At 39.7% G+C, this 26,263-nt stretch overlaps 2 protein-coding genes across 5 annotated transcripts in view; one reads left to right on the plus strand and one right to left on the minus strand.

The window, feature by feature from the left end:
• The window catches only part of dlgap3 (discs, large (Drosophila) homolog-associated protein 3), a 96,357-nt gene that overhangs the window by 50,243 nt on the left and 19,851 nt on the right, over nt 1-26,263 (plus strand). The window lies entirely within an intron of this gene.
• LOC144007066 (tissue alpha-L-fucosidase-like) overlaps nt 7,012-26,263 on the minus strand; it is a 44,496-nt gene continuing 25,244 nt past the window's right edge. The window contains exon 11 of one of the 3 annotated variants that reach the window (XR_013280055.1): nt 7,012-8,818. The gene's annotated coding sequence lies outside the window, so the exon portion shown is untranslated. The remainder of the gene's footprint in view (nt 8,819-26,263) is intronic. The other 2 variants (XR_013280054.1, XR_013280056.1) reach the window with 2 other exon arrangements.

A 26,263-nucleotide genomic window follows, 5' to 3' on the forward strand; every position in this document is an offset into this window, starting at 1 on the left:
GAAGTGCATTCCACTCACGCTCCGCCGCTTTTTAGGTGTAAAGCGGAGTTGTTGTCCTCTTGTCATTTTAGCTTCATACATCGCTTTCACCGGGTCAGCGGTCACATAAGCGTTATTCTTGAATGGACGCAGATGATGGAGAAAAGAGAGAAGCGTGTCTGACAAGTCGGAGCTGGCACGGGAGTAAATTGAAAAATAGCAGGCGGGGCCGACTGGCCCGAGGTTGTAGCGCTATTCTTAGCCATACGTCTCCTCCTTTTTGCTCACGTCTGCGCTCCGGAGCTTTTTCTGGTGACGTCGGAACACGGAAACGGGGCCTGCAAGCATACTGGATCCATCAGCTCGAGTGTAATTGAATTCTTTCATTTGCGTTCGCCACTGAATTAATCGTGTGACCTTTATTTTCAGAATGGGTTATGGCGTTGTTCAATTTGTAGCATTTTTCTTTGCTACACTAATTCCAGTGGGTCTGCTTTTTGTTGTTGTTGTTGTTGTCCAATTCAGATTTCGGTCTCTATGTGTTGCCATGTCAATCTAATCTGCCCAGGGCTTCCGGAATCACTAGTGAAGGTCAATATGACTTAAACTATATTGTAGGTGTGCACCGATCACAATTTTCCAGCCGATCACCGATCCCCGATCTTTTAAAAAGTCTGACCTGCCGATCCCGATTTTTGCCGATACCGATTTTTTTCATGTCAAGCAGCTTATATTTTCAGTGTGCCAGTCTTGTTTTATTGGAAAACAATGAACAATATTGGCGAAATAATACAGATGGGTTGTTTTAATGGCACATGAAGTAGTTCTCTCAAATAAAAATACAAATCATTTTAGTCTTCTCAGCAGAAGAGGCTTTTTTTCAGACCTCTGAGGAGTGAGATGAGATTGGTGGAAAAGATCGGTGAATTTTTAAGGGATCGGCCGATCACCGATCTTCCAGAATTAAGGAAATCGGGGCCGATAAATCGGCTGGCCGATCGATCGGTACACCCCTATTAATATTAGCAATGGGACGTTTCTGTGAACATCAGCATATTTCCAACCTCTGATTGGTTGGTAAAAGTAAAACATGTTACTTCCGATTTTATGTATCAAAAGCACTAGTGGTATTGGGACTTAGCATTTGGATTGGTGACTACTTAAGAATTGAGTATTGTTTGGCTGGTTCATGGTTGGAAGAAAAAAAAAAAAAAAAGTCTCCGTTTTTGTGGAAGCCCATAAGCATATTGTGCGACTGAATGTGATGACTTGCCAAGCCAATCAGTGCAAATATTCCTGAGGTCATTTTGAGAATCTTTATCCCGTATTACCCTGTGCCAGAGCAATTACACGCCTTTCGTAATTACTGAGTCCTCAAAAAAAAAAAAAAAAAAAAAAAGAAGTGAAACTGCTGTTATTATTCCACATAACTGCTGCAAATGGGCCCTCAAACTGCCCCAAAATTGACAAATCATCCTCGTCACCTAACATGCCGCACCGTCTGGAACTTGAATGCTTAAATTACTCTTGAATGATCGTATAAGTGAGATGAGAAAGTGAACAATCAAAACATGAACTCCAATGACTGTAACGCATTAGGTGCATGTATTTGAGCAGAAGACGTTAAAGTGCAGCATTAGAAGCATCCCATTGGGAGGCACATTAGTGTGTTGATTGTTGAACACAACAATTTCGATGAAGCAGACATAAGTCAGCCAGCAGGAATACAAGTTATCAATTGTGCTTCTCCATTGTTCAGTTGCGGCTTATCAGTTGTAGATGAGAGAATTGGTCTGGAAATTGTTTTCCCCGCTGTCGCCATCCTGCATGTGTTCTTTTTCAACTCACACTGCCAATGCTGTTTATATTTCTTTAAAAAAATAATGCTTAGGTTCAATTCAGGGAAGACTTGTTAAAAAAAAAAAAAAAAACACAATCTATTGCTGTCAAACACCTTAGTGCTCTTTTTCGTACTGTAACAGATACAGTAGAGATAGCAAAAAGGCCATTGTGATAAATGCATTTGAGCTTCTGAAAAAAAATAAAAAATCTGATGCTATATTTTGATGTGCTGTTGCAAAAACTTTATTTAGATGAGTGATTCTTAACCTATTTGGAGGTTTTCAACCGCACCAATTTCCTATGCACATGCACCAAACTCTTCGTTTTGGAAAAATAAAGTGTTTTTTGCTTTCAAATTCCAGACATACACTATGTATAGGTTTTACTGGTGAACAAATTAGCATGGAACGTTGCCTTTTTATCGGATCTGTTCTTGTTCCCATCTCCATGCAGCTGAAAGACTCGTTCCTTTGGTTTTGCTCGATAGTTAGTTGTGCTGGGACAGCAGATACAATGAAAACAGCAAAGGCCCTGAAATTGAACCCTGTGGAACACCATAGGTTCTGTTATCAACTCAATTGCACATATTAATCCAACTACTTTCTTTTTTTGCTGTACATTGTATGAAGGGATTAAAATAAAGCAATCACGTGATATATCACAACAACTCGACTACGAAAACCGCATTTACATTCCTTGCAGCACAGATAGGCCAAGCAATGTATTGACTGACTCACCGAACTCTGGGTTCAATCAAACCCAGGGTTAAGAACAAATGATTTAGATATTCAATCCATCTTTTATATATGCTAACCTGCTTGAGAATTTTTGTCGTTTTTGTAAGATCAGTTCGCTGTTGCCAAATGAAAAATGACGACTCATCGCAAAACATCCCAATATAACATCCACACTAATTTTCTGTAAACACCAGCGATGCTGCTCTATAGTTGTCCATCTTTTCTGTGTAATTCATTCTCACAGCCATCTCTTGCTACCTCATAATGATTTATGTATATCTTTTATCAGCCTTGATGTGAGAGCTCATCTTTTCTGAACTACTCCAGTCCCAAAGCATCGAGCGGGCATGTAACAAAAATAGGGGCGGAGGGGAAAAGAGGGAGGCGGCAACTGCCTCGGCCTTCATGTGCTTTAATCAAAGCCATCCATCACGTGCGGATAATTAGACAGCAGCAGAGATCTGGCGGCCACGTCCCATCACTTACAACCAACACGCACTTGCGTCAACACCCGCTTTTGTCTTTACAGATGGAGACGGAAAAGCAACACAAGACGGGTCAAATCCTCCATTCCAGTCTTCAGTCGCCATCGTGACACCAAGCAGTTAAAGCCAGTCGCCCACTCTGGCCAATTAAGTGGAGGATTAACATTGCTGATCCAACAGCTTTGCTTACTTCAAATCACTGCAGCAAACAGCAAATATGAGCCAGCCCTTATTAGAGATGCTTCAAGTTTACGCCTCACTCAATCACTCTCAAAAAAAACTTTCCCCATTGAAATGAATGGAAATGCCATTAATCTGTTCCAGTGCACTGCCTCCAAAGACCAATAAGTAGTCCACAGGGCTGTTCTAAAAATAGCTCACCAGTGATGAGACATTGTGACTTCTTAAGAATGCCCTTATGCTTCCACATAAGACAAATGAGTCCACTGGTACTTTTTACTTTGAAAATTAAGATGGTTTTCATCTTAACTCCGGCTGTTGGCCAAACTGCCGCTGTCCGTATCTGCAAAAACCCAAAAAAGGCTTTTCATTTAATCTATAAAAATGACTGATGTGATTGTGCAGTGCTTATGACTTGCTTGTTTTGCGTGGATTATAACGCTGCCATTAATGATTCTTGAAAATGAATTGCATTTGTGGATGATATGTATTGCAACTACAGATTAGCACTAATCCTTCCAAGAAGTCTTTTCATATTACGTTCGCTCATAGTCAACCAACAATGGCGCTGCCAGTGATCCTCTTTTAATGGGGCTTTCTTATTACACTGTGTCCATAAAGAGTTTGAATCAGGACTTGTCAGGTTCGGTGTGGTGGAGATGGACCCAAGTGCCGGGAGGCAAACGAGGCGTGGCAGGGGTGCTCTAAACTCTTTGACCGCCAAAAACGTTTAATAACGTTTAGTAAAATTACAATGTATGCCGCCATAAACGTGAAGTGATGACAACTACTAACTATGGCCAGCAGATGGCAGCGGTAGCTGCTCGGGCCCTAACTAGAGCTGCAAATTACAGTGAAACATGACACAATCTGATGAAATTGAACGTTTTCAAGGCTGACGTGAATGATCAAAGACTTTGTAATATTAAACCCAATTTGACGGAGTGTCAACTAAACAAAAAATATTAGTATCAATGTCACTGTTGTGGAGAAAATGTATCTTTTCTTTTAAATTTTCGCTCAATGTCACTCAAATTACCTATTTTCAAATGGTGATTACTAAAGAACGGAATATGGTAGAAACATACTTTTTTTCTAATGAAAGAATGGAATGCGATCTTTCATGTGGTACCCATGTTGTATATGTAGCAAAAGAACACAATATTCTGTTTGCTTTGAAAAATGAGTTAAAATGCTCCAAATCCGCTGGCATTTGGGGGTTGTTGTTGTTTTTTGGATAATGTGTGGCAGTAAAAGAGTAAGAGTAAATAAGTTTTCATTTAACCAAAACAAAGTGCAACATAAGATACAAAGCAGGGAATAAAATTATTAATGGTAAACACAAAAGGCAGGGGAAACAGGACAAGAATCAGGACAAAAACCGGCAGTATGACCCGAGGAAGACAATGACAATGAACCAACGAGACCTGAACGGAAAACAGGTGACTAAATACACACAGACTAATTGACAATGTCTAGACACAGCTGGGCAAGACACAAGTGGCAGGGGAAGCTGATTGGTAGATACACTGGGAAGGGAAAACACACGCAGGTGGATAAGGTTAACAATAACCAGGGGAGACAAACCAGAAAGTAGAAACAGAAACATGACAAACGCAAAACGGCAACAAAAGCAACAAAACCCCAAACCATCACAGGACGAGGAGACGTGCGTACAGTACTAGATATTGACGCTCCTCAGTGATGCCTCTGCTGACTAAGACCAGTTGTCCTTTCTCCACTGCGTCCTCACACACCCTTTGATTGATCACGAGCCAGCGGCGAGGACGCAGCATGGATCTGTTCCAGGGAAGGTGAAAACTCCTCAGGATGTGTTTTTCTCCCGTCTTTGATTTGTCATTCCCGCAACACCGTCTCGCACACAATGAGGGCCTGGAAAAAAAGCAAATTGCATCCCCCACTTCTACGTGTCGTAATCGCCTCATCGGTTCTTCTGCTTGCAGTTGTCCTCGCCGCATTTCATTCTCAGTTGTGACTCAGTCAGTGCAGGTAATGAGTCGGGTTGAGCCTAAAACACATCCCCTTGGAACAAAAAGCTGCTGAAATACAAAAGGGTGTTGGGGGAAACGGACTGTGTGTGTGTGTTTGCATGCTGCTTCGGGATCATGTTCGTTTGACAGCGTGTGTGTGTCTGTGTCCAGCTGAAATAACATGTGCTTGTCACATGCATGCACACAAACCTTCAGTTCAGAACAATCTTGAGCTCGTGAATTTTTAACATCCGTATTGTTTTCGTCAAACGCTTAACCTCTTAATATTACCGTTTCCACCAAAAACAACAACAACAACCCTGAAATGGAATAAACACAGCAATTGCAGTCCTCCAAAAGTATTGTTTTTTTGTATACTGATGAATACGACACTTTTATTTCATGGTATTTACATCTAGATGTGTTACTGGAATACACCATTAGTTTATTCTTCGGGACATTCCATACTGTTGTATTGGCAATGTTTGTTCAATAGGTCTGATTTGTTCAATTTTCCCCCAATTTTGCTTGTCTTGTTTCTTGTTTAACAGCAAACTCAGTTTTCACAGGTGAAATCCAAAGCCGCAATCAATCTAAAATGCACATCTGAGCAACTCCAAACAGCCATCAGTCACATGTTCAAGTATCATCTAGATGAAAACACCATGAAATAAAAGCCGGAATTCTTAACTTTTGTCTCATCAGAAACCCAAATATCTTCAATATACAACAAAAACAAATGAATTATTCCATACTTTATATTTTCTCAGGGTAGCTCTGTTCAGTTATGAATAGGGAGCAATATTCACTAAAAAAATAAATAAATGGGAGTGCAACAATACAGATTCAGCACATGGACATGATGAGCATGATTTGAGAATATGAGGAGTGATGTCAGCAAACCACTGTGAGCATAAATACACACTCAGGTAATCTTTTATTTATGATGTTTTCTCACTGGGAAATGACATGTTGCATCACTGAGTGTACAGTATATGAATAGGCCAGCTATTGATTGTATGGTTGCCATGGTGAGTGGAATGCAAAGTGATGCAAATAACCTCCACTGGGTAAAACCGACTATTTAGATTTTTTTTTTTTTTTTTTTTGTGAGTGCACAACCGCCTGAGAATAATGTGATGTGTTTTTGGGGGTGGGGAAGAAAAGATCATTTTTGTCATATCGCAACTAATACATCACCCAGTAAGCAATATTGCAGGAATTATCATACAAATTAGTTTCTCTGGAGATGAGCCTTCAAGCTTCTGGAATTGTCACTGTTGCTGATAGCAACGATGTTGCCACTAAGAAGCTTTCACACACATAGTTTACCCGCTCTACTCTTTTTTTTTTTTTTTCTTTTTTTTTTTAAATAGAGCAATGTATTAGTACTCAAGAGAATACAAAGATATAGCTCAAGTTAAAGAGGACTTGCATATGAAAAATTAACTTTTTAAGTGCTTATATGCAAATTGTTGGGTCACTGGCATGTCTGCCCACCCGTTATGTGTGAAATTAAGCAACTAGGCTGAAACACCCATCACAGAGAAACTTGTAAGAAGGCACTAATATTAGTCGTTCCTCCCAGAGGATAAAGAATATGACTGAGCAGTGTTACATGGTCTGTCTTGTGTTCCTGTAATATCATTTTCAATCCATCGTTTCAAAATTTATTGTAACATTCCGACTACTGTCGGTGGAAAAGTGGATCCCAAAAAACGTAGGCCCAGACAGGAAAATACAATTTTGACGTGGTTTATTCACAAACCCACAATACGCAAAACGCTGGCTCAGATGCCAGGAGAAAAAAAAACAACAACATAAAGCGCGAGCACAATACCCGGAAAAGTTAAATAAAAAAAAAACACTTGCAAGGAGAAAAAGGAGTTAACAAAAAATACTTAGAACGCAAGCAGGCTATATCAATACACAATAACACACACTGCAAACTAACTATATACAAAACAGAAAGCGCCGTGGCAGATATATGTGAAAAATACTAACTTATTAAATCAAAAACAAGACTATACTAAGAGAGTAAGATTCAAGAACAAAAGGTCTCGAGAATGACTTGAGCAAGGGCTGCGTGCAAGAAATAATGATCTGTCGCTCCGGGAGTCCTTTTAAAGACCTCTTGATTGTGGAAATGCGCCTCAGGTGTGGCGCAGGTGGACACGCCCCCTTCACTTGCCCACTGGAAAAACACCAGACACACAGACTGCGAGCAGAAACATGACATTTATAGCTTCGAAGCATAGCATAAAGTTAGCAAATGAAAACGCTAAGCGACATGGTATTTTGAAAAAGACTGCGTACTTCTTTGTTTTATTTTTAGTGTGACGTAATCTTCATTTGGGTGGGAAAATGAACAACTTGAAGGCTCTTTTTTTGTTTAAGATTTGTTCACTATCTGCTTGGTGTGAAGTGAATTGAGTCACTGCCCACTGATTTTTGACCTCATATCTTTTAAACCTCATAAGCCAAGTCACTCGTATCTCAAGGCACCACTGTGCTTTTAATTAGTGTTGTTCCGATACAGTTTTTTGGCTCCCGATACCGATACCCAGCTTTGCAGTATCGGCCGATACCGATACCATACCGATACTTAAGTTTTTTTTTTTTCCTCAACATGAAAAAGCTGTCCTGCCATTGGTTCAGAGCATTCAAGGGCCAATAGGATATCTTAGATCAACATGCAGTGAGCATGTCACATATCGGTGAATGTCGTGCACGAGCAAGACACAAGATGCTGCATCCAAAATCCTATATTAGCGTTGGAATTAATGGTATCGGCATGTTACTTGTGAGTAGTCACCGATACCGATACCACTGTTTTTATGCAGTATCGGCACCTCTGCCGATACCAGTATCGGTATCGGAACAACACTACTTTTAATATAAAGAAATATCAAACCAAAACAACACTAATTGAAAAGATTTTTCAAAAATAGTTTCCCTAGAAGAGAAATAATTTCAAAGTGATTCAGTGAGTTGCCTTCCTCCAATGTCATCCCTTTTGTCACGTATTTTCCATTTTTCCCATTTCACCGGCAAACTTCTCTTCGTATAGTAGTCCTCATTCCACCCCTCTTCTGTTCTTATCTCCATTCCCCCGACTGTGCTGAGACACTCCAAAGCTCTTCTTCCCTCATTAACTCTCTTTCATGTGGCTGCAGTTGACAATAACTGGTTTGGAAACAGTAGACAATGGGATCAATGGGATACAAGGATTATCCCTGGCTCATACCCGCCATCGCCGCCACACCCGCCCTGCATTCGTCCGATGTTGCTGCTCTGCATCCTGCTCGCCGTTTCTCGTCCTCGTCTCTCCCTCTGAGGGTTACGTTTTGCCCTTTCTTTTCCCAATCTTTTGTTTCATAATTAATTCCGGGTTCTTATTTGAACCTCCATTATTCATTAACCTCCACTTGAGATTCCTTAAAATCCTTTCTCACGGAGCTAAGAGACGAGTTGCGAGTAATCCGATCACGAGTGCCGATGGCATGACTGACGCTTGTGCACATACCTGCTTCTGCCAAGTGGTAGTGACGTTTGATTAAAGGGTGTGACAAATGTGATGTCAGATCTTCGCAAAATCATGAACCTGTGAAGTGACGGAAGATGATGATGTAGAGGTGGCGGTGGACTAACAAGCGTTTCTAAATACCGTATTTTCCGCACTAGAAAGCGCACCTTCAACGAATGACATATTTTAAAACTTTTTCCATATATAAGGCGCTGGGGTTACGTTATACATCCATTAGATGGTGCTGCGCTAAAGGGAATGTCAACAAAACAGTCAGATAGGTCAGTCAAACTTTATTAATAGATTACAAACCAGCTTTCTGACAACTCCATTCACTCCCAAAATGAACAAACAGCTGTTTTATTATTTTCTCTGAGGTAAAGTATTAGTATTAGCTAGCGCGTCATCGATAGCGTCTTGACAGCGAGACCTGTTGCGGATCAATATTGATCCATATATAAGGCGCACTGGATTATAAGGCGCATGGTCAGCTTTTGAAAAACTTTAAGGCTTTTAGGTGCGCCTTATAGTGCGGAAAATACGGTACTTTCACATTTTTGGCCAATTCACACAATTCCAATTTCAACATAATCAGAAAATTCATGTCATCTGGGGTATTTTTTTCCATTCAAAAAAAAAAAAAAAAAAAAAGTTCTCAAAATTCTACATATTTAATTAAAAAATTTACCATTTCTGTCCAATGGTGACCAACTTCCCCCAAATATTGTTTATCATCCATTTCCAAAGGCACATTTAACATTTACACACACATTGACATTGTTCCCATTTGAAACTTAAATCATTCAATTCACCCTGAGAGTGATTTTTAACATGCTAAAAAAATCCATTTACCACAAAATCTACATTCACATTCTAAAATTTAAATGTTCTGCTGATACAATTCACCTTGAAAATGATTTTCAACGTGGCCACAAAAAATGAATTCCCAATCGCACATTAAAAAAAACATTCAATATCATTCCACATCATTCTATATCTTTCAATATCCTCCCATATTTTTCACTGCCATTGCACATCCTTCAGCATTTCACCCTTCACCAGAAATTGCACTAGTTTTGTATTTATTTTTTCTTTTTTTTAACATGGATCCTCGCCAACATGTGTTCCTCTTTATCCACTTGGAGAAGCAGACATACAAACTAACCTAACCTCCTTGGTGGAGGTGACAAGCAAATCAAAAATCACAGTCACCCAATTTCACCCCATACAGAAGAGCACAGATATTTCAAGTTGACTTTTTTTTTTTCCTCTCGCTGTTATCCAATCTACTTGTTTTCTCCTCATCAGTCTCTCCATTCCACTCCCCATCTGCTTTCTCCTCGTTTCATTTTGTCCCGAAGTCACTCCCGCCGCAGTTCCGGCTCATCCCGCCCTTTCGCTCTCATCTCATCCCTCTGGATAGGATTCTTGGGTTTCGGTTCAAGCGCTGCACTAGTGCAAAGAATAATGGACTGTAATTCACTACCACCTCCTATCTGCTTGTCAAACCTCATGTTCAAGTAGGGGGAAGGAAACTGTGCGCTGCCATGCAGTTCGAAGGTCATCCGATGAATTATGTAACCTATCAAAAACAAACTGTCCTTCCAATTTAAGACCATTCACACATATTTTTCCGCCAGGAAGTGACACATCCACCTGATCCTCCCCATCAAAGTCTCCAAGCCTCCATCTCCCACAGTATGAATAATACAGGCATCCCATATGCGTTCGCCTGTAAAACTAGAGCACCAACTGTGGGCCCGAGGAAGCTCTCGGTAGGGCGAAGGCTGCCCCAGGGGCCTCCGGGTTGTTGTGGGCGCGGGCTATGCAGACTGTCCACACCTTTGGGCGACTCATGACGTTCACACACACACACATATATACACGCACACATGCCAGAACTGTGACTGAATGGGGTTCTACAGTGAGACTGAGACACGTTGACGGTTCTTATTTAATACTAAGGATGCACTGATGTGTTTTTTTTCAGACAGAGCTGAGCTGTGTTTTTAGATAACACATGTAAAGTGAGTTTGTCACGTTCACAAGCTGAGCAGTCGTTACCCGAGCAACTGTGATGTCATTTTCAGTCGATAGCAAGTGGCAAAATGGGGAGCATGGCTTGACCATTGTCTTTTTTTTTTTCTTCTCCTTCCTAGCGTCCTCATTTTTCATCTAAGTTCACGGTGCGCTAATCCTGACTCCCTCTGTTTTGTTTTTTTTATTTATTTTGTGTGCGTTTTAATACCGATTCGGGGTGTGCTAAAAAAAAATCGATACGGCAATATATCGTTGCGGGCCTCATTACAATACACGTATCGATACGCAGGCGTCACAATCGATATTGCTCGTTAACTTTAAATAGGCAGTTAACGTTTGCCTTTGCAGCTTGCATTGTACCTAAAAAATAAAAACCAGCAGCGTCTTTGAAATTAATTGCCTTCAATTAATGCAAAAAATAGCTCACCAGTGATTGGACACTGTGTTTTGCAAAGAAAGAAAATCAATATTTAATTTATAAAGTGTCTTAATGTACCAATTTTCCTATATTTTGTTTAAAATACAAAATAAAATGTGTTAAATGAAAAAAAAATGCTGCTTTTATCTCCCCAAATATTTCAAATAAGCACATTTTAGAGTTGTAATTGTAATGCTTTGATATTTTTGCTCATATTGACTCATGCCTATTTTCCCGGTGTGTCTGTGAAAACTGCTCCTTGCTCTGCACTGCGTAGATTTAGACCAGGCATGCCGCTTGGTGGTAAACCAGAAGCGCTACTAACAAAAACATTTTTTGTCATCCAGCATAATAAACATATCCTTTAGGTATACATATGACTGTTATTATAAAATGTAAGTAAATTAATGTAAAATATCGGGATACGTATTGCCTTTAAGATCAACTGTATCGCGATACGTATCGTATCGTGACCCCTGTATCATGATACGTATCGTATCGTGAGGTTGCCCTAATACCGATCCACACATCCCACTCTAATTCACAACTAAACCCATACTAGTAAATGTACTGCAACACCATTACTGATGATTAGTCGTCATTTCTATACCAATTAAAAGCCATCTTTCTTTTGAATATGACTAAAAAGTCTGCCTGTATTTATGATTTATTATATGCCTAATTTGGCATTCATGTGTATTTTATTATTCATAAGGGTAAGTAGTAGCATGTGTATTTCAACACCAAAGCGAGTGTGACAGATATTTCAAATTGCACTGCTTTGCTCCATTCTTAATTCTATTCGCCCCACACTCAAGTTCAGCACTCCTATTTGAATTAATGGTGATGTCTGAGCAATGTTTGCCTGCCTCACCGCATCATCCCAGTGTGCTGCAATCATAAAAAATGCAAAATACATCAAATAAATGTTTCTCAAACTGCTCCTGGAACAATAGAAAGGGGAAACAATGATGGCTCAGCCGGTGAGTTAAGTTCAATAATTCAGATCCTGCTCAGACATACCACGAATAGATGTACATTTATCAATAATAATCACTTGCAGGCTTTCACTTTCGTAAGCATCTCAAACTATCAAGCTACCGTGGAGACACCGACCATCCTTGTTCATTCAACCGCTTCCACTGCTTTAGATTTAAAGTCGAAGATTTGTTTTCTTTCCCCACCCGTCAGCCGAATTGCCGGGATATGCCGCTACCGTCACGGTGCCGGACCTTTCCCTTCGTTAGCGCCAAGGTTGCAGGCGAGCTGCTTTGTTTGTCGAGACGCGCTCAGCAATTCAATTTCACAGCTTCATCTCACGAGAGAGCTGGACGGGCAGCAGGATTTGAGGGGACAGTAATTGAAAGGCACTGAGGCTCATCCGGTGTCCTCGTTTTTTTTGTGTGTGTGTATGCCTCTTGTAGTCATAGGCATTTGTGTTTGCGCTATCACTATTATTGTTGTAAGGTACATTTGGTCACCTACTGTCACCCTCAGAATGTGCCACAAAATGAACTCACATTCTGCTTAAGCATACATTTGTCAAGCTTGTTTTTGGTTACCCAAAGATAACATTCCTGGAAAAATAGGAACATATTCAATCTGTAAACGTCAATATGAATCATCCAGTTATTTCCATAACATTGATGACCTTTTAAACTCATCTTTCATCGATTAATTGCAACTAGGTCTGAATGAATGTTTTGACAGTGATTTTGAAAAGAGACCGACATGAGTGGGATCCACACTGCATTATTCAGAGGGACTGGGAGATTATGCGCCATCTGCGTCCATACCCCAGTGGGCCGGTCACAATTGATCCGCAACCCTTGCCCTTTTCCATACCAGCAGTGTTTTGAAGCCATCCTGTCATATCGGTCATGATTGCGTGCAAACGTGAGGCTTTGTGGACGGACAGACTTCAAAGCTGTTAGGATCACCTTGGTCTCAGGACAGATGCTATTCATCTGTTAAGTCATCTGTGCAAAAATTCTAGTATCAGTTGTACACAAGAACAGTCTCTGATTGTGCTCTGGATCAGTGGGAGACCGATCTTAAGAAATCAATGACCTTTAATACATATTCTGAGACTTGCAACTCAACTTAGACTCATCCATTAAAGACTCGGACTCTTCTTTCGGGACTCTTGAACATTACGTTATGAGTTTTACAGAAACTTCTTCAGAAAATCTCGATGTGCATATGTGCGTGCGGCTCAGGTGCTGGCTTGTAAGTTCGATAACACCCCTCACAAGTGTGCTCAATTTAGACATTTTCACTGGTTGTTCTCACTTTTGTTGCCAGGTGTTTAGCTATTAACTCATTCACTCCCAGCCATTTTCACAGAAGCAATCCCGTTCGCTCCCGGCTGTTTTACTGGATTTTGACTGATTTTGCATGGCCCACATAATATTGTGTTCTATTGCTATAAAAGCATGGACCCTATCAAAAGAAAGATTAAAGTCTCTTCTTTCATCAGGAAAAAAAATATGTTTCTATCTGTTTCTGTTTTGCAGCAATTAGCATTAGAAGAGAGCTAAGTTTCATCAGTTTTCACAAATCTATTTAAAATTGTAAGTAATTGAGCTTTTTTTCTACATGGCCCTGGTTGATCTCCTTTGCTCTGCTGCCACCCGCTGGCCGTTTGTGTAATAACTACCATTTCTGCAACCGTTTTTTGCAGTTGAGAGGCTGCATCAAAGCCTTCTGTATGCTCTAGCATAAACCCCCCCCCAAAAACGTATAACTACGTCTTTGGGACACTTACAGCATTAAAAAAAACGTATTTACACGTTATTGGGAGTAAATGAGTTAATGGCTGTATTTTGACAGAATAATACATTTACACTGTTAGATAAGTTGTAACTGTCAATTCTTCGGTGATTAAATACTGTATCTGTAGAAATGTGAAGTTTGTACTCCCTTTTGTGAGTACAACTCTGCCGTGCGATGGCATACTCTTGCACTACGTACCGTTTGTAACCGTCAAAGGTTGAATTGACTAACCAAACACCTTAAATTCAAGGTTGAACACAATCCGTTCTGGAACGGCGTTTGTTTGGATTTTACCATTTTGCCACAGAGATAATTAAGTAACATTTTCAGATGACACTGATAGTAGTGGCTGAGTCAGTGTAGTCATTCATTAGCGGCTATTAGACTGACTTCTGTTGAGGCAGCGTGTGTTGAGTTCACACTCACTGACGGTGTAAATAAGAGTGTAAATGTTTGTGTGTGCCCTGAAATCAACTCAGTGGGGGTTTGGTCTACCTTTTCCTCGAAAATCAGCACCCTGTGACCCTGAACACAATTAGCATGTATCGAATGGATGTGTACATATATAAAATTGTTTTCAATACTGTACATAAAATTGTTGTGTATAACACCAATCAACAGTGAAGTTATACAATGTCTCAAAAAGCCAAGGAAAACGTTAATCACAAAAACTCTCATGAGGACTAGGTTCTACTGTACCCTTGTTAGTGGCCTTAGCCTTCACATTACCGTATTTTCCGCACTATAAGGCGCACCTAAAAGCCTTCAATTTTTTTCAAAAGCTGACCATGCGCCTTATAATCCAGTGCGCCTTATATATGGATCAATATTGAGCCGCAACAGGTCTCGCTGTCAAGACGCTATCGGTGACCCTGCACGATCGGTCACGCGCATGCGCAGAAGGTCCCGCCATCTTGGATCGCTAGCTAATACAAATACTTTACCTCAGAGAAAATAATAAAACAGCTGTTTATTCATTTTGGGAGTGAATGGAGTTGTCAGAAAGCTGGTTTGTAATCTATTAATAAAGTTTGACTGACCTATCTGACTGTTTTGTTGACATTCCCTTAAGCGCAGCACCATCTAATGGAGGCATAATGTAACCCCAGCCTCTACTGTAGCGCCTTATATATGGAAAAAGTTTCAAAATATGTCATTCATTTTAGGTGCGCCTTATAATGCGGTGCGCCTTATATAGGGAAAATTTTTCAAAATATGTCATTCATTTTAGGTGCGCCTTATAGTGCGGAAAATACGTTACGTCAAAGGTCTCTTCTGATGTATCTTGCCAACTCCAAAGGGCTAATCGTCATCAGCGCTTGCATACGCATCTACTACATAAAAGGCCGATTCGAACGCCTCTCACTTTGCAAGTTATGTCAAAGAGCACACGAGCAAACGCCACAAAGCTTCCCTCTGATCCCCCACGTGCTCTCCCACCTCCTCCTCATTCGTCCGCAGGTTCGGTTATCATACTGAATCACCGTTTTACTGTCTTGCCACAGCTGGCTGCAAAGATAAGGCCGTTAAAGGTTAGCATCAATGTGATGAGCCCAAACGGTTCCGCTTTAACGGCGCCCTTGGAGTCGAGTGAGGTCGCATGCTCACAGATGCTTTCGTTCATATGCCAATCGTGAAGTACAACCTACATTAAGACCACTGTGTCCATCGGAAGGAAGTGCTTGCGCTAGGTCAGGCTCGTGCACAGTTGTGACTGATTGTAGTTAATTAGATGACGAGAAGTGTGCCATGACAAGCTGCTTAGTCTGATTAGAGAGATCAGCTTCCTGTGACAAGCAGAACTTAATGGGGCTTGCCAAGCCTGACGCCGAGCTTTTGGAGGATGTGAATTGTGAACACTGCCAACTAGTTTTATTACTTTTTTCTGCGCACCTGAATTAACCAAAAAACATGATTTGGATACCTTAAAGGAGACAGGTTTTCTAAGATTTAAAGTTGTTTCAGGCATCAAGCTAGATCTGTAATTCGCACATTTGCTTTGCAGTTCGGGTTCTACTAACTTGTCAAGCCTGTTATTTGAAAAGGGGTGTGTAGACTTTGTACATGCGCCATATAATATTCCACAAAGCTCAAAAGTGATGCAACCTTCCTGAAGATGAGTCACTGTCTTTCAGATCTATTGTTCCTCAAGATGTATTTGATTATCACAGCATTTAAGGCAACCAAGAGTGAAATTAAGGGAAATTCAGTGTGCCATGACCTCATTGACGCTAATTGCCAAGAGCTGCTGCTGCACAATATTTGCATATTCCAGTTACGCATTAATTATTGACAGTAATATCCGATGTGTTTCAGCGTTGCTTTTGCTAAGCAGTGACGGTGCTGACTTGCAGAGCAGCTTGATGGCTTGCAAAAGAGGTTAGCAGTTCTCCCTTTCATTTGATACTAGGCAGTCCATGCTTGTAAAACCGTGAGCCGGTTGTTTCCAGTTTATTTGCAAACATTTGCCTGTTGAATAGATGTGAATCCTTCACTGTTCATTTTGTTCTTCTTACATAAGCCCGATTCCCCAACATACTCCATTTATTCGAAATGACAGGAGAGTGTTTGTTGTTCCGGCCGGGACGCAAGGACAATTATATATATATATATATATATATATATATATATATATATATATATATATATATATATATATATATATATATATATATATATATATATATATATAAGGGGTGTAAAAAAAAAACAAAAAAAAAACAAAACAAAAAAAACGATTCGGCAATATATCGCGATATTACATCACGCAATTCTCGAATCGATTCAATAGGTGGCCGAAGAGATTTTTAAACGTCCATTTTTGATGGAAAAATATTCAAGAAAATGTCTTACTTAGGGTTAGGGTTCACACCTTCATCGTGTAAAAAGGTTATATTAATTAATGGAGCATTAAGCCTTAATATTTTATTTCAAAGCCGTTCAAATATGAAACAGATTACAACCTGTTTGTTAAATACAGTGGCTCACAGTTATGACTGAAGTTTCAGATAAATAAATAATACATTTTCATAGAAATCTTAACAGTGTCCAAGTTTACTGAATAGAATTTTCTAAATTTGAGTAAAAAAGAAAAAAAAAATTATAAATTCGTATCGGGATTAATCGGTATTGAATCGAATCGTGCTACGAATCGAATCGTCAGGTACTAGGCAATTCACACCCCTAATATATATATATATATATATATATATTTGAAGGGGCATGTAAATTCATGTAAGCACTCGTTTCTCTGCAGAAATGCTCTCCAAGCGTCTCAGTCGTCTGTTTAGCGCTGATAGCTTTTCAGTCGCACTCAATTCACCAGAGACAAAAGTCCTCAAAAACTTTTGCAAAGATCGTCCCTGTGAGTCTGTTTTTCTCTGATTATGGATATTTCTCTGAGGGCTCACTTGTCTGCACTGAATGGTGACGGACATCCTCCCTAGTTGAGTGACACAAGTGTGCGAACACCCGCGCGCACACACACGCAGCTTGCTTGCGCGGCATAAAAATAATAATAAGTCCCATTGCACACATCAGATCTCGCAAAGAGATAAAAAAGAAACTTGATGAAAGGAGAGCCTGACAAAAATGGAAGAGCACTCTCTGTCATCCACTTCAGCAATTTTACTGTTGGAAACGCACTAATCCTGCTTCCTTTGTTTTCCATTACCGCAAGTCATACAGGTAATCAAGTGTCAGAGTGTTTCCATGAGTTCGCTTCTCGTTAGAACTCATTTGCATTTCCCCACCATTTCCATAATCTGCCTGAGCTACACTCCAGACCAAATATATTGAAACAGTGACAATCAATTCAATTATTTTTTTATTTTGGAATGAACGATATGTATTCAAAGCACACTTAAGAAGGTTTTGATTTAAAGCTATTTTTTTTAACTGGTTTTGTGTGAGTGGAGTTAATGTCATGACTTGGGCTTGCATGGCTTCATATCTGGCGAGCACGCTTATCTTCATTTATGTAACAAATGACTGCAGCAGCCATATGAACTCGGCGAGCTACAGAAACAATTTGTCTGCCAATGTAATGAAAGATACAACCAAGTTGTCATGTTGTAAGATAATAACCAAAACACACTGTGAAACAACAAAGAAAAAAATAAATCAAAGATTATAGACCGCTCCAGATGTAAATAGCTAAAATAAATGCTGAAATGTTGCTCTGAAATTTGTATTTTAGTGTTTACAACAGGGGTGTCAAACTCATATTAGCTGAGGGGCCGCATGGAGGAAAATATATTACTAAGTGGGCCGAATCGGTAAAATAATGGGATATAACTTAAAAACAATTGCCGTCAATTATACGCAGATTTTTTCGATTTTTGGGCCAGCCCTAAATTACGGAGCTAGACTGTAATCTATTGTTTAAAAAAATAATACAAATGCAAATGAAACGCGGCAACACTTGGCCTGTATGAGTTCCGGATGAGTTAAATCTTTGTTTTATTTATATGTGGTTCCCAGAATGCATTGTGTGGCACAGTTAATGAAGTTATAAGGACGTTAATCCTTGTCATGTGTATTTGTGTTACCAGTAATAGAATTTAACACATTTATGTTGGTCTATGATTAAAAAAAAAAGAAAAAAAAAAGTGTAAAATTATTATTTCCAGGGCGATTTTATGTACAAGTTACATTACTCATCTGTGGACTGCCTGTGAAATTACAAATGTATATATTTGATTGTGGCTGGCTAATTAAATGGTCCGACATTACAATTTTTTTTTAAACTTTACAAAGTCGTCTCGCGGGCCGGATTAAACCCCTTTGCAGGCGTGATCCGGCCCGCAAGCCGTATGTTTGACACCCCTTGGTCTACAACATAAAATGATTTTTAAACACAGCAGAGACACATGCTCATATGCATATATTGAAGTCATAATTATTACAATATATTCTATAGAATCATAAATGTATTTATTTTTCCTCATTAAATAATCCACCGTGTAACCTGTGACCTTAACGACTTATTTCATCTGGTCGTCTGACTTTGGCATTTGGTATTCTAAAATGACCCTTGAGATTAAGGTAGCACGCGCTTGAACATTTTATTAAAAAATTAGAAACGTCCCATCATACATTTCCGGGCAACTGTGCCGCCAATGAATAAAGGCAGCCGTAGCCCCCAAAAAAAGGACTTAAATAGACTCGGGCTAATCATGCAGACAAGTAACAGGTGGGTTGAACACAAGTGTGGCCTGGAGGTTGATTGGCTGACAAACGAAGAGCAGGCCAGGTGAAGCCAATGATGGCTAATGATCGACATGGATTAAAAATAAATAAAACTAATAAATACAGGAGATGACTTACTGCAAATTGACCAACAACAAGGAGTTAAAATAAATTGTAGATACTGTATATTTCACTCCATCCTCACCAGGAAATTAAAGATTCATTGATTGCCAAAATGTAATCTACATTCACCGGCCACAACATTAGGTACACCTGAACAATATGCAGTATGAGATTTAATACAAGAGCTTATTCAAACCAATCTTCCTTTCCAAAGATGATGCTCCATTTTGACACCGTCAGAGAGTTAATTTAATTTGTTTATTGTCGTGCTTGTTGTTTGCAGTGGTGTGGAGCTGCGTATTTAGCTCCATGACATTTGAAGATTATTTCCATAATGATGAAGAGTTATGATTCAATGAACAAATCAAAATGAATTACTCTGACAGTTTAAATTCAACAAGTTTTGTCAAGGTAGAAATTGTTACACAACAACTTGGATCTCATTTCTGTCGCATTTTAATAGATTTTTTTAATTTTATTTTTTTAGTTGCAAGCAAAAATGTGTGTTACGAGTTCATAACCGCTACCAGTTGATGTTACATTTAAATCTAAACTCAAGGAACATGACTTACATGTGTTTTAAACAAAAAAACTTTTAATTTGTCTTAAAAACTTGCAATCTTCATGCAAACGTGTAATGCAAAAAGGTCATGTGGATATTTATCATTATCATCATCATCATCATCATCATAATTATTATTATTAGACATTATTTATCCTATGAAAAAAATGAGAACTATTATTGCAGTTTTGTTTAGAGGCGTTCTGTGTTTTTAAAACCTACATGCATGTCTGTATGTATTACACTGCCCCTGGTGGACAAGGTGGGAACACATTTTTTTTTAAAAGTACTTAATTACATTGCGGCACGATTAAGATGTGGTAAAGTGATGCATTTTTTTTCCACTACATATTGAAAAGGATAAACTCACATTTGATAATTAAGAACATTTTAATCATGTGCAACCATGTAAATGTTCATATCCTATTCACATGTTGACGTTCTATTAAATTGATATTTTGTGCTCATCTTATATAGTGTAACACTGTAGAGTGTTATCTTTCTTTTTGGTTTATTGAAACGGATTAATGGCATTTCTCTTCATTTCAATGGGGAAAGATGATTTGGGATTAAGTCTAAAAGAATTAAAAGATTAATTAAATTAATTAAAAAAAAAAAATCCCATGTACAGTATGCATCACCTCCACCTGATTTTGTGTGACAAGTGAAGACCTTTCAGCGACGAGGAGGCGCCGAGGTGGAACGTATACGTTTCAACGACGACATGATAAACGAGAGCGTGTAGCAGCATTGATTAATTAAGTCTTTATTATCTCCCGTTTCCCGCTTTCTCTTTTCATCCTCACTCTGGTCTACGCTGACTGTCTTCCCTGCTTAGATTGCATCGATTTTTTTACTTCATAATGAGAATGGGCACAATAGCGACGTTCTTTCTCCCACACTTTCCATCCTCAGCAATACTTATTCTTTTGTCTGAGGCTTCCAGTGATTGTCTCTTGAATGTCACCGTTTTTTGTTTTTTTATCTTCCCTCCCTCATTTTCTGCAAGCAATTCTCATTGATTTTGAATGTTGACTGGAATGAATGAGGAGACCTTTCCATTTATTGCACGACTGACTTTTTTTTTTTTGTGTGTGTGTGGTATGAATGCGTATAAACCAAAATAGCAATTTGTTCATTTCAAATCGTCCTTGTGCATCGGGATTTTGCGGCACCTGACACACATACTGCCATTCTGGGATGACTAATCTCTTTGCGTTAGACTAGGTTAGTGCTGAAATGCAACATTATATTCTTTTTGAATATCCTATTAGATTGAAATTACCTTCAGTTTGGATAATGTTAGTCTAATAGAGGAATCGAGTATTGTGTGTGGCACACTGTGTCGACGATGAGCTGCGCAAATATAATTGTACATCCATAAGGCGCGTCGCTGCAACATCTGGATGTGCAAGGAGCCCGCTTTTCAATTATAGAATTCCATGTTCTCATCTTCAACAAAAGCAGATAGCAGCGGGAAGCCGTTAATCACATAAAGCACCTGGACAAAATCTTGCTTGACCTCAACGCACAGCTCTATAAGCATCCTTGCTAGCCTTTCCGAAAAAATATGGGATGAGGGTTAAGCGTGTGCAAAGCTCACACTTTCCCTGCCTGTCACCTCTACCATATTGCGCAGCTGTGTCCCTGCGACCAGGAGTGACCTCCTAGCACAACTTACTTCTCGCCATTTGGTGCGGTTCATTAAGTTTGTTTGTATCTATAAAAAGCAACCTTTTTACCACATCGCATGACAAAGCGGATGCCCAGGTCTGCCTTTTGCCACACAATCTCTTTACAAATGTGAGTGACAACATATATGATGAAACAAATAAGTGTTGTTTCACAAATTAAACAGGAAATGACCTGGAAAGGCCCCCAAATCAATACCCTAAATTGAACAGGAAGTGACCGGGAAATATCTCAAAATCAACGGAGAGTGACTCTGAAGTGTGGCAAGATCCACAACAAGTGCCCCAAAAACATGAAGTGACCCAGAAGTGCAGGTTTAGTGAATTAGGCGCACCCGGATTGTTCCATTTTTACTGGTTAGCGCCGCGCAAAGGTTACGCAAACCTTTATTGAATCTATCACTCGGTGCGCTAATTAGAAAAGCACCAGGCTTCTTGTTCTGTCTCCCTCTGATGGTTATTTTTGGGGGGTTTCATGCGACTGTAAGCACAAATTCCTGATTCTGTACATGTGCAGCAAGGCACGGGGACAAGTGCTGGGGATCAGTCTACAACCTTGAAATTTGTGAATAATTGTAGCAACCAGCAACATTCATGAGTCCAATCTCTTTTTTTTGCCATAATGTACTGCATGTGCATTTGTTTGTTTTTTGTGTGTTTTTTTTTTTTTTTTTTAAACACAGCCTGCCCATCAGTGTATTTGACAAGTTAGTAGCTGTAGAATTCTATTTACTTATATCTTCCACAGCAGATGGACTTCTCCAACTTGTCAGAGATGTTTAATTATTCATTTTTCCAGCCCTTCCTGGCTTAAATGTTGGAAGCAATTCTTGACCTTGACAATAGCAGCAGCCAGCGCAACCTTACTCAAGGCTCCATTCACTCTTTCATTGTTGATTTTTATTATCGATGTAGCTCTAGTAGTGCATATTGCCATAGTCTCACTGTCCTATAGTTGGACTTTAGATTTGATTTTAACATCTATATCCCTCACCATGTACAATTAACATTGTGTATCTAAATGACGAAGAATCCACTCTTGATTGATTAACACAATCGCTGTATCGTAAAATGATTCTTCCATCGGTCCATTTTGCGCCTCGTCGCGGCAGCCCAACCCGAATGCTCTCTCCACTCATGTGCGAGTGCGTCAGTCTTTAATATCAGTCACAGATGAAAGAAAATCATTTTCACTTGTTTAAATGAGGTCTGAAACCACTCATCAACCCTTTCTATCTCGAATTATAAATCTGGCCCCTTCAATTCGTGCTGCTGCACGAGCGACAATTGTGACAAAGCACCAATGCATTTTGGTTATTTTCCTCATCCCAACACGAGGGTAATTACATTGCACGGTCTTAGTGATGAATCTGGGTGAAGCGGTACTTTGAGCTGCTCAGCCTGCGAGCAATGTGTGACGTGAGCCTTCTCTGAGCTGCGTCTACCTTCATCTGCCTTTGATTATCTGTCAGGAGAGCTTGTAATACAGCACAACACAACGTAGACCAGAGAGAGGGAGTTTTTGGAAGCGGCAGAGAGGAAACGGTGGATTGAGACCAAAAAGTGAAAGCGAGTTGAAGAGTTCACTTGCTGTTCATCAGAAATGCATGCAAGACATGGGTAAACGACGAAAATAGGTCAAATGTACAGTATACGTTTATCCGCATTTGAGGTGTCAAATTAAGAAAGTAGAAGTAGGCGGAGTTCTCGATGGAAATGAGCAAAATGAGAAGCGGGAGGAGACAGGCGAGGCGGGAGCACATCAGAAAAAGAGAGAGACGATTAAGACAAAGTGAGATACGAGAGGACTGGAGTGGGAGTAATATCCAAATAAGCTGTGTTTACATGCATGCGTGCAGAGAGGCGAGCGCCCGGGCCTCCACGGCTAATGAGCTGAGGCTCAAAATGAGCCTGTTATGCTATTCTCTTATTAGCTTTCATCTCCTGTTGTACGGCCATCTCATGTCCTCAGCAACGTCCCCTCGTGTTATCGAGGTGGAGAGCGAGAATGTAAGCCAATTACGAGCAAGCAGCACCGACTAAGTGGTGTTGGTATTTTCTTTCTCAATGCAGTCAGCAACTCTCTCAGGATGCTTCTGTGCTGTAAACAGTTGGATGATCATGAAAGGACACACATTTTGAGATATGATGAATTTCATGCGTGTAATGATGGTCGTTTCTCTCTCACTAATGTGTTTCTAGCACCCTAGAGGGATTTGAAACAAAGTAAATGATCACTTTCAATGAACCTTAGGGAATGTCACAGTTAACGATTTGATCACCTGATGGGTTTTGAGGCTCCACACACACTATTTTGTACTGAATCACTTTTATTGAGCCATAAAACTATAGGATGATTGTCAAGGTATGAAGTTGGATGCCCCAAAGAGAAGAAATGGATGAGAATAACGGAGGGAGTGTGGATATTTTGAGAGGCTGCTTCGCCCCATTCATTGACTCCATCCGGCATGCTAGTCACATCACGCGGGTGAATTTTGGTGGCAGAGACTGCAAAATGTGCTACTTCATCTAATATCCATATATTACAGAAGCAACAAAAAACGGTTTGAACCAGAAAATCATTTTTTGGTGCATAAAATTGAGCCGAATCGTTCCGCTTCAAAATATACTGCGATCTGAATCAAACCGTCTTTTTTTTTTTGCGTGATATACATACAGTACTGACAAGTGCATTCCAAAGTATTTAAAATAATGTCAGCAAAAAAAGCCATTGCATCATACCCTCTTAAACTGAGCCAAATCATAATCCAGCTAAATCGAAACAAATGGAATCGTTCCACTTCCAAATCCGCACACCCCTAACATCGACAGTATATGCCACTATGTACCATCGCATTTGTATCTCAAGGCACAACTGTATGTATTCAAGCACCTCGATGGAAATCGAGTGAGTCCTACTTGTCAGCTCCTTGGAGCTTTGCAAAGGCAAGAAAAATGACACTTGCCCGAACGTGTGTTCAAGAAATGATGAGAGAAAATGTGTCAAATTGAAAGTGGAAAATCAGGGTCGATGGAAAAGCAGGGCAAGACTAGGAGGAGAGTAAGACAGAAGGAAATACCCCCAAGGCTCTCTTCCATTTTGCCCTTATGATGCCAGCATATTTCCCTTGTGCCGTGGCCATCTCTCTCTCTCTCTCTCTACATAAATGTATCAAATTTGATACGCATGTTGTTCACCTAATAGCATACTTGCCCAAGTCATTTCTAACTTACTGTCGCAATGTCAACAATTTTTCTTGTTTTCCTAAAATGTTCAAAAATGACGTGGACAGTTATGGCAATAACTTGCAAGCTGTAATTCGCATTATTTTCATATTTTGGTTTAAAATTAGCTTTGCATTTCAATCACTCTCAGTCATCCACGTCAAAAAGGTATTTCAGTTGTCAGCTCTTGGGAAATAATTTTTCATGTCCACAGCATTGGATAGAACGGCTAGAAAGCACAAGGCGTGTACACGTGACTGTATCCATCTGCAGTGCCGTCATTTCACACAGGTTTCTACCAATTCTCCTTTCAAAGTCCCCAGCTACAAAGTCTTCATCTAAAATAGATATAAAAGCATTTACCCGCCTTGCAGGTGCTTTGCATTTTTTAACACCCCAAGACATGACTTCCATTCCTGTCTTCTCGTCTCTCCACTTTACTCTCTTGTCGACCTTTCCCTCCGCATGGACAGGAATGACAAGCGTCTCCCCACTCCCAAAAAGGTTTCCTATTATCTTCAAGTCTTCCTAGATCTCACTGCCAGAAGAGAAATGTGTGCGTGCATGTGTTGATTAGTCTTTTTTTCCCCAGAATGTTGATTCTGCCTACCAAGATGAGACAATTCTATTTTTTTTTCCTTACTGCCCACTTTCCATGACAGCTGTACGGAGATGGTACCTTCGGAGTCTACTGTACTCTCCCCTAGCAGGCTAATGAAAACCCGTTTGGCTGCAATTATTAGACCAGCTCATGCACTCACACTCTCCAATAGATCGACATATCAGCCCACGTTTCATTGTAACTGCGGTCCAGCAAAGCCCGCATTCGGGGACACAATGCTCTCTGCCATGCAGCATTAGTCGTTTCAATGAAAGCCAAGGCAGAGGCTGGCTTGTGATTACTATCGTTTGCCTTGCACCACAAAATGATAAAAAGCGAGAGTAAAAATGTGTATGGCTAATACATTTGAACCTATATGACAAGTTCGACACCAAACTTTTATATTGCAAAACCAAAATGTGACGCAGGACTGTTTAATTCAAACAGCAGAATGTGATGTCATAACTACAAAACTATTTGCCGTGCAGAACTTCAGGCCAAACCAGTAGTTTGGAGAATCGGTGGAATGTAAACACCAAGGGTTCAAACTAAAGGTGTAGAAATATGTATTGTGTGCTATAAGCTTTGGCTTCAGTCTATACCTTTTGGCCTTTAATTGTTTCTATATGTGGATTTTTTATTTTTTTTTTAACCACTGATTTGATTTGACCAGATCAACTCAACTAAACTCATAGAAAGCATCGAAGGTCTAAAGCAAAAAGCAAAAGTCTGAAGATCATTTCTGACCTTTAACTTGGAGCCACTTCAAATTTATTCGATCTACATATGTAAGCCAATAATTTGGGGGTCTGTAAAATAATATACAATATATATTTGCAATATTTTTTTTCAAAGTGTACCAATAAAATAAATACTCAAAACCAATTAGTCCTCCCTA

This window comes from Festucalex cinctus, chromosome 19 (genome assembly GCF_051991245.1).
Source record: "Festucalex cinctus isolate MCC-2025b chromosome 19, RoL_Fcin_1.0, whole genome shotgun sequence".
Lineage (NCBI taxonomy): Eukaryota > Metazoa > Chordata > Actinopteri > Syngnathiformes > Syngnathidae > Festucalex > Festucalex cinctus.